Source organism: Trifolium pratense, linkage group LG1, assembly GCF_020283565.1.
Source record: "Trifolium pratense cultivar HEN17-A07 linkage group LG1, ARS_RC_1.1, whole genome shotgun sequence".
In the NCBI taxonomy this organism is placed as follows: domain Eukaryota; kingdom Viridiplantae; phylum Streptophyta; class Magnoliopsida; order Fabales; family Fabaceae; genus Trifolium; species Trifolium pratense.
In genome coordinates, this window is record NC_060059.1 from 16,379,062 (window position 1) to 16,388,864 (window position 9,803).

The window sequence follows — 9,803 nt, forward strand, 5'->3', positions numbered from 1 at the left end:
CACCTTCAACAGATGGTTCAGGATGGAAAGTTCAGGTTATTCATGGAGTTCACAACCACGGGCTACCTGACCAATATCATGGTCATCCTCGCAAGGCACGTTTAACCGCTGATAAAAATAAACGTGTTCAAGATTTGACAAAGCGTAAAGTAGCACCAAGACACATTGTTTTAGATTTGAAAGATCAAAATCCAGAGTCTGTTGTTGATGCCACACTTGTATATAGGAAAAGACACATGATGCAAATACAGGAAAGAGGCTCCAGAACAGAGCTGCAACACTTGCTGCAGTTGTTAGATGATGCAAAATATGTCAGCTGGTATAGAAGAAAAGATGATGGCTCCGATGTTTTGAGTGATATTTTTTGGGCGCATCCAGATTCAATCAAGTTGTTGAACTTGTTTCCCATTGTTTTGGTTATGGACTGCACATACAAAACTAATAAATATAGACAGCCACTGCTTGAAATTACTGGCATAACATCAACTAACATGACATTTGCTGTTGGATTTGCTTACATGGAATCTGAGAAGACGGCCAATTATCATTGGGCGTTAGGTAAGTTGAAGGAATTGATTACTAAGCAAGATATATTTCCTAGAGTAATTTTGACTGATAGGGAGTTTGCTTTGATGAATGCAATTAAAGATATATTTCCACATACTACTAATATGCTTTGTACGTGGCACATAATCAAAAATGTGAATGCGAGATGCTCCGTGTATATACCTAAGGATATGCGACAGAAGGTGAAAAATTTGTGGAGAGATGTTGTTGAAAGTCCGGATGAGGTGTAGTATCAGCAGCGGTTGAATGCGTTTCAGCAAGCATGTGTTAATTCAAGCAATTTTGTCGAATATGTCAATAACACCTGATTGGCCCCTCACAAAGAACAATTTGTTGAAGCATGGACCAATCAAGTGATGCATTTAGGAAACACAACGACTAATAGGTATAATTTTTTATTTTAAAATTGTAATTATATTTTTCTTTTTTTGGCGTTTAATTGACTATTGTTTGCAATTTGATATTTAGAGTTGAGTCTGCACATTGGAGACTGAAGAAAATGTTGGAACACAGCAAAGGAGACTTATGCAAGTGTTTGGAAGGCATGAATGACAACATAAGACTAGAAATTGACAAAATTAAGAAGTCTTTTCAAAAGAGTTTTTACTATGCAGAGAAGACACACAGCAGTCCATTTTTTCAATATTTGAGAAACTTTGTCTCCAGGGCCGCTATGACACTAATTTCTGATGAGATGAAGAGAATTGACATTGTTGGAACAGATAAAAACTTGTGTGGTTGCAAACTTAGGTCAACATGTGAGTTACCTTGTGCTTGTGAATTGAGTGGATATACAACCAGCGGTGTACCGATACCATTAGATTCAGTTCACGGTCACTGGAAGAAATTAACTATGGAAGCAATATGAGTTGGACATGAGTAATGCAATGGAGGCAATATGGACTCGATTTCGATCACTTGATATTGTTGGTAAAAGAGCGTTGAAGAGTAAAGTGTTTGAACTTGCTTATCCAGCCTCAAGTTCATTGTGTCCACCACCTGAAAAAATAAAAACCAGAGGAGGAGTGAAGAACAAAGATAAAGGCAAAGCACCAAAGGGTTATGATGTGTACCGTGATCCATCATACTTTGAACATGTTGAAAGAGAATATGGTGATTCACAAGGTGACTAATTTCTTTTTGTTATAATATAGTTATTGTTTATATTTTTATTTCTTATTTTTATATATTCAACTTATTTTTTTCTACATAATCAAGGTACATCAAAGAGGTCGCGTACACAACTATCTCAGTCATCTCAGGATCAACAAGCTCAACCATCTCAAAAGCAACTATCACAAATGTCTAAAAAATTGTCAGAAGTATTTGGGGCAATTTCCTGATCATATACATCCACATATTGTTGACATTATTGAAGTGTTAGGAGATGGAAATTGTGGTTTTAGAGCTGTTGCATATTTACTTGGTTACACAGAGGAAGGTTGGCCCATCGTCCGTCGAGAGTTACATGATGAGCTGACAAATAATAACAGTTTGTATAAAAAATTATTCAGACAAGGTTTACAGGGCGTTAGAGATTCGCTGGTAGCAAATAGATGGTTCACCATACCTGCTATGGGTTACTTGGTAGCAAATAGGTATAATGTTATTTTAGTCACGTTGGGTAAACCTAGTCAGACCTTCTTTCCTATGATGACTTCATATTCCTCTTCAGCAAGGTTTTTTTGTATCGGTTTTGTCGGTGGAAATCATTGGGTGCCGGTAAACATGTCAAAGGGATTTCCGTTGCCCGAAGTTACAGCTGATTGGAAGAAATTTCGTTCACATCAGGCAACATCTTGGATGTCAAACTTAAAAGGACGCCTACAATATTGGCAACTTCTAAATCCTCCGGTGAAACCTCCTAATGGTGTTATGTCTGTTGATTAATTTTTAATTTTATGTCAAACATTTAAATATTACTTACTTTCAAGTAATCTAGGGACAAGCATGTTCAAATTTCTTATATTCATTTTTGTTCTTCATTACTCTATTGACTATTTTTGTTCTGTTTTTACTATTCTTTCATTTCATTTCATTGCGGTTCGGGTTTTATGCAGAGATTAGTTAGATATTTCACATATTGCAGATTTATAATATTAGTTTCTCCCTTTGAGGATGATGCAAATCCATTCACTGCTACTGCTGCTGTTAATAAGCTTTGTAAATGGTCTGAATAATACAACAAAATTAATAAGCTTTGTAAATGGTCTGAAAACACTAGCAAACACTACCAAATTAATAATACAACAACAAGGGAAAAAAAAAATAGTCATGGATGTTCACCACGAGCCACATCCAGTGCAAGAAAAAGATCTTCAAATCCCTCTTCATCTCTGTCGACATCTAACCGCGTCACAAACCTCTCCAACGCGGAACCAATCATACCTCTCCATCTTCGTTCGCGTTGGAGGTCATCTTCTGCTGGAGCTGGTGCATCTTCTTCTATCGAATCATCTTGTGCTGCCATATACTGTGGAACTGGCTGTGCTCCATGTGGTCCATCAACAGGGCGACATACTATAGGATGTGATACCATATAGTACAACGGCAAGTAATCAGCTGCAGCCTCAGCAGCATATGTCGCTGGACGTGTCGGCTGAACGATCCGATCAACAGCGATGTCATAACCGATCCAGTCACTATCAATAACATCAATGGCAGGAGCTGGAGGTGGTGGTGGTGGTATATACTGAAAGTAGCCAAACTGCCTAATACATCTCTCAGGCAAGTAACGAACTACAGTGCAGCCACGCAGATATCCACTATACATACTCACCAGGTCAAAAGGAAGTGCAGCTCTATGGTCTTGAAACGGACGCCATATCACGTCATCCGGGGTCAATGCATCCAGTACTGGTCGATAAGCAGGAAGCTTCACATTCCCTTGCCTATACCTCCACCGCCTAGCTCGAGGTAAACTCGCACCAGGAATATCACAGTCAAGACCAGACTCAGCCCGCCTTCCAAGGGTAGGGAAATACTCGTGAATCCAACACTGTTACAACCAAAATTTTCATTATTTCAATAAGCTGAAAAATAATAATGCATCACTTTTTACGGACAGTTACATATAGCAGCAACACACATAACATACTCATGTTGTTTAGATTCTTATCATGTTAGTCTTTCGATGATAAATTGATAACAGTTTCAGTAAAATGATTAGAACAAGTAATTGTATAATTTGAAAAAAATATATCATATAATTTGAAAATAAGTTTGTTGTTTTTTGAGAAAATGCATCAAATTTAAAGGATATTAAATACCTGTAAAAGTGTCGCATACCCAGCGAGCCCCTTTGTGGTAAAGATAGAAGCATCATTCAAGGTATCATATAATTCAACCAACGCAATTGCACCCCAAGCAAATCTACCACATGTAGACAAAACCCTAAACATCGGTAGATATTTTGCATCCACGCGTGTAAAACTCTTGTCAGTGCAAATGCTACAGCCGACCAACAACAACAAATACGACCTAGCAGCACAATCATAATTCTCAACTTCACACTGCCTTATGTAGTTATCAAATAGCCATTGTTGAGAAAAATATCCACCTCGCTACTTTCTTGTCTCTCTGGCCGCACACTGAAGATTGACACCCAACAACTCAGCTGCAAGTGCCGCAGCTTCTTCCTCTGTGAATGATGACGGTGTGTAAAAGTCACCCCTAATCGGAATATGCAACAAACAGGCAACATCATCTAGTGTAATTGTCATTTCACCGAATGGCATGTGAAATGACGATGTCTCAGGGTGCCATCTCTCAACAAATGCGAATATAAGATTCGGATCGACCTTGTTCAAACTGGTCCGCTCAAGTGATCTCAACCCAGATGCAGTCATCCAACCTTCAACATATCGTGGATGTTGATCAGGAACCCATTCGGCCAGTTTGCCACCGAGAGATGCTATCTTTAATTCAATTCTTGGTCCATGACGTTCCTACATTATATGAAATGGATTGTAAATAAGTTTATGACAATTACAACTTTTTTGGTCATATTATGGGTGACAGAAACCAGAGAATAGCGTAGTAATTAAGTAAACAAAACAAATGCAATCAGGCAGCAAGTAAGTGAACAAAACAAATGCAATAGCTATTTATAAATAATACTAGGTTACGAGTGTTACCAAAACATTAAGTGAATTTTTTCATAATTTTTTACCTGAGATTCTTTCTCAAACATTGATCATAAGATACATCCTACTGCTATACATTTCATTGAACTTTAACTAAAACTATAAATAAAAATTGATTACCTCGCCAAACCATACATGACGAGCAACGTGCTCATGATACCGTGTCAGAAGACTAGTATCAATCGGTCCTCCAGGCCACACCACAGGCTGCACCACAGGTGGCACCTCCGGCACAAGCTCATCCTCCTGCTGCTCCTCCTCCGCCTGGCGCCGTAGAAACTCTTCATGTCCGAGATCTTCAGAACGCCTAATTCTACCATCGCGTCCTCTGATACGCGCCACTGATAAAAAAAAAAACAACATTCAATAAAAAAAAATGCAAATACAGTTAAAAAATGCATACCGGAACACTTGGGTTTGAGTATTCCGGTATGCAAACATTAACAAGCGAAACAGATGAAAAATTTTAATACCGGAATACATAAACGAAAGTGTTCCGGTATGAATATTCATACCGTTCCGGTATGAATATGTATACCGGAATACACAAACGAAAGTGTTCCGGTATGAATATTCATACCGGAACACTTGAAAAAAGAGTTCCGGTTTGTTTTTCGTACTTACTCTCTCAAATTCCTCTTTCACAACACCAGAACACTTTTTTTAAATGTGAGTGGAAAATGATTTTTTTTTTTACGGTTTTACTTTATATAGGAGGGCATTTTCGTCATTAAAAAATTTGTGTTGGGGTAGATGGAAGATTGTTGGGGTAGAAAAAAAAAATTTCTAATATGTATTGTTCGATTGGCCCGAAAAACTAACATAATAGATTTACTCATATTTATTTTTAATTTATTTTAATTATAATGTATTCGGGTTTCGGGCTGCTCGTGGCTCATTCGGTCTAGCCCCTATCTTAAATGGGCTTTAGCGGACCGACTTAAAAAGCCTAAATAAAATATGGGCTGAAATTTTGAGGCCTAAGTCCATAAAATTTTTCGGACCGGCCATTCGGGCTAGCCCATTTTGACAGCTCTATTTTAAACCCTTCATTATGTTACAAGTGAATAAAATAAATGATTAACTCATAAACATTTATAAAGATAAAAAGACTTGTGTGGAAAAAAATAAGACAAAGGACGAATATGTTACGAATAAATAAGATAGAGGATTAACTTCTACACATTTGTAAAGATAAACAACCAATTTGAGAAGAATAAAAAAAGATTAAGAACAAATATATTACAAATAAATAAGATAAATGATTCATAATGCAATTTTTCCTAAAAAATACTACCAAGCAAACAAGGCAAATAGAATGGTTACAAAGTTTCCTTGAGAAATTTGTATGGTTGGTTGGAAGCCTCAGACGGAAGGAAGAGTGAAAATATGGATGGAGCTTGTAATGTGGAGGTGTAATTCGATATAGCCGGGGTGAGTGGTGTGGTGTATTTTCCAAGTTTGTTGGTATTTGAAGTGCTTTCTAGACAGGGTCGGCCATGTGGATGTGCAAGGCAAGTCACCGTGCAGGGCCTCAAACATTTAGAGGCCTCTAATTGTTTATATCGGTCTATTAAAAAGTTTATATATGTAAAATAAATTAATAATTTTGTTACTAAAAATATTTTATTACTCAAAAAAAAATATTTAACAGACACACTCTTAATTTTATAAGTAATTTGCGGTTTGTTGTAAAAAAAGAAACAACATTACAAGAAAGATTTTTTTTCCCGAAGGAAATGTAAAGTTGACAATGATAAAAAACCAAGTTGTGTAAAAAAAAATGTTATTTACTATGATGACTATTTTTTATGTTATTTACAATTTAAATAATGACTTTTTTAAAAAAAATTGTATTTTTATTAAAGATGCACTTTTAATTTTCAAACAGGGTCTCTAAATACTCGGGACCGGCGTTGTTGCTAGAATTTAAAGATGTTGAGTTGAACATTAACTTGATAGCAATTGCTCATGATCATGTAATCAAAACAGGTATGACTAAGTAGTATGAGGCATAGTACCCCATCAGATCCCCTTATAATCTTTACTCTCTTTGGTTGTTAAGTACTCTATGGTATAAAAAACAAAAAATTCAGTTTAAATTCAAATATATAGATAAAAAAAAATTATTTAGATTTAATTACCAACAACATTACACAACAAAGCCTACCTAAGAAGGGAAGAAAAAAAAAAACCTACCCAAACAGTAAACTTTTGATGTTACAAGTAAACTTTTACTTATAAGTCAAAAAAAAAAAAAAAAGTAAACTTTTACTTAGATAAATTATATTTCATAATGTAAAGAATCAAAAAGGATCTAAAGTAGATAAAGATTAAGATTCATTGCTTATGGGAGTAAAAAGGGATTAAGATTCACTTCATTTCATCCACAAAATAAAATGAGACAATGAAAGGATGCTATTGTGATACAGAAAAAGTTTGATCTTTGTGCATTGATTAAAAAAGAAAATGAAATAATGTATGTTGCTTTTGTTGGATTGTTCCCATCATTCATATGACACAACACTATGTGTCCATAAAGCCAAATTTAAGACTTTATTTGAAGGCGGATGCTAGTGTGAGAGAGCAAGTCATATCTCTCATTGGTGGGTACTGACTGTCAACCATTGGATGTGTTGAAAATTGTTAAACGGCTGAGATTTTATAACTGGAGAGAGGAAAATACCTGTTATAGCAAGTGAATCCGGTAAAAGCAAATAATTTGTTTTTTTTTTTTCTTTTCGACATTTTGATTTATTTCCTACAAAAATTGTTTCTTCCTTTTATTTTTTTACTGTAGTTTCTTCCTGTTCTTTCATTTCTCTTTTAAGATTGTTTTGGAATCATATCTGTTATTCTGAAAAATACATCAACAAGTAGTTTATAAGTTTGCGCATCTTATACATTTGTGATGTTTACTCTGAGATTTGTAATGGAACGAAGCACATCATATACATATATTATTTATCACCATACATTAATTTTATCAAAGCCCCTGTGAATCTTGTAGTAGGAGAGAACACCATCTTTAAGGAAAAAAAAAACCATTGAAGTCTCTATCCTTGTACAACAGAATCATCTTCTTCTTCCAATCACCACCACCTCCTCCCTCACAGATCCAAATCGAAAAACAGGTCAAAAAATTAAAACTCACAAAAGCAAAACAATTTATCATCATCTAAAATTTAATATTCATTTTTAATAATTGAGTAAGTGCTGGGTTTAGAACAAATTTAGTAGCCACCACCACTACCACTCTTCTTCCCGCCGGTAACGATTTGCTCGAATCGTGACTCTAACTCGGTGACTCAGTCACTCAAGCTTTGTAAACCGAGTTGCTGCTGTTTCTCAAGTCATTTGTAGAAAAACGAATTAAGGCGTGCGATCCACGCGCACCAGATCTACGTGGAATGAAGTTGGGAGAAGAGATAGATCGAGATCGAGGTAGAAGGATTGATTGTTCGATGAAGGAAGGGAATGGTAGATAAAAAAAAAAGAAAGAAAAAGATGATGATGATGATACCCCCACTGTGAAGTTTTGAAAATGGAGGAAACTGGATTTAGAAGGTTTGACTCTTTTGTTGTTGATGTTGATTGTTGCACAAATTCAAAGTATGAAGCAATAATTTTTTAAAAAAACTACAGTACTAGCATTATTTAAGTGAAATAGATTATTGAAGTAAAATAATATTAAACATTAAAAACTTGCTATTGTTCTGTAGCAATAGGTTTCCTGTATTTCATCCCAGCCATTTAATAATGTTCAACACATCCTATGGTTTAAAGTCAGTTTCCACTAGTGAGAGACATGTCTTGCTCTCTCACGCTAGCCTTCGCCTTATTTGAAAACTATTTCTATGATGCAACAAACTAAAAGCTACAGTATTACTAATACTAGCAGTCTAGTACTATATATATTACCTTTTCTTCTAATAAAATTCATGTACAGATATATTTAAATATATGTTTTGTATTTTAAGGCCTTAGATTCTTAACTGTTTTTTACTTTGTCATGTTTTTACATTTATAGTCAATTATTTTATTCAAGATACTCCCTATGTTCTATCTTAAATGTCACGTCACTAAAAGAAAAAGACCTCAAAATAGGTTGTTACTTTTGTATTTTTTATGTAAAATTAATTATCTCATCTCAATTCTAATCTAAATTAATATTATGTGCAAGGACATTATTTTCAAGATCACTATACGTCACTGTATATTTATGGTGGTATATAAAGTGATTAGTAAGGATTTTGTTTTCTACAATTAGTAAGGATTTTTGTTTTTAGACAAAGGGGCTAGAGCCAAAAAAAAAAAAAGTAAGAAACTACAACGCTACTAGTGGGGGAAGGAAACATCCCTATTATCATAATCTAGCACTTGCATCAAGTTAGTAGTCGGTTGGTGGTAGATTAAGGTTCCATGATTATGAACACGCCCCATATTAGCGAGCATATCCACGCATTTGTTTGCTTCTCGGCAAATATGACAAATTTTAACACTCCAATCTAAGCTCAAGAGACTACAAATTTTCTTTATGATACTCCAATCAGAGACATTTCCATGACCATGCTTGTTAATAATGCTTACTATAATTTCTGAATCCATTTGCACTTCCAACTTGTCAAACCCCATATGCTTCTTGCCATAGATAAACCTTCCAACAATCCCCAAAGTTCAGCTACATATGCAGTTGTTGATCCTAATTTCCTAAAGATTTAGAAAAACCACAAATCCAATGACCATCTTCACCACGAAATAATCCTGCACAACGAGCACTTGTATTATGACTCTTAAAAGCCATCCATGTTAAGACAAATCCAACCATGCTCCGGAGGGTACCATCTCAGATCTTTGATTCCTCCATTGCCACAAGTAACGACAAGTTGTGGCCCATGTTGCATCCCATTTAACCTCTTTATTCCTCCCAATATCAGTTCTCAAATTCAATTCAAAGTTTCAAACCAATGGTTTACTTCTACTAGGTGTCGCCACACTATAGATGCAAGGGGACAATCCCTCAATACATGGAGTAAGGATTCCTCCATTTGACCACAATGATCACAATAAGGTTCTTTCAAGTACCAAGAT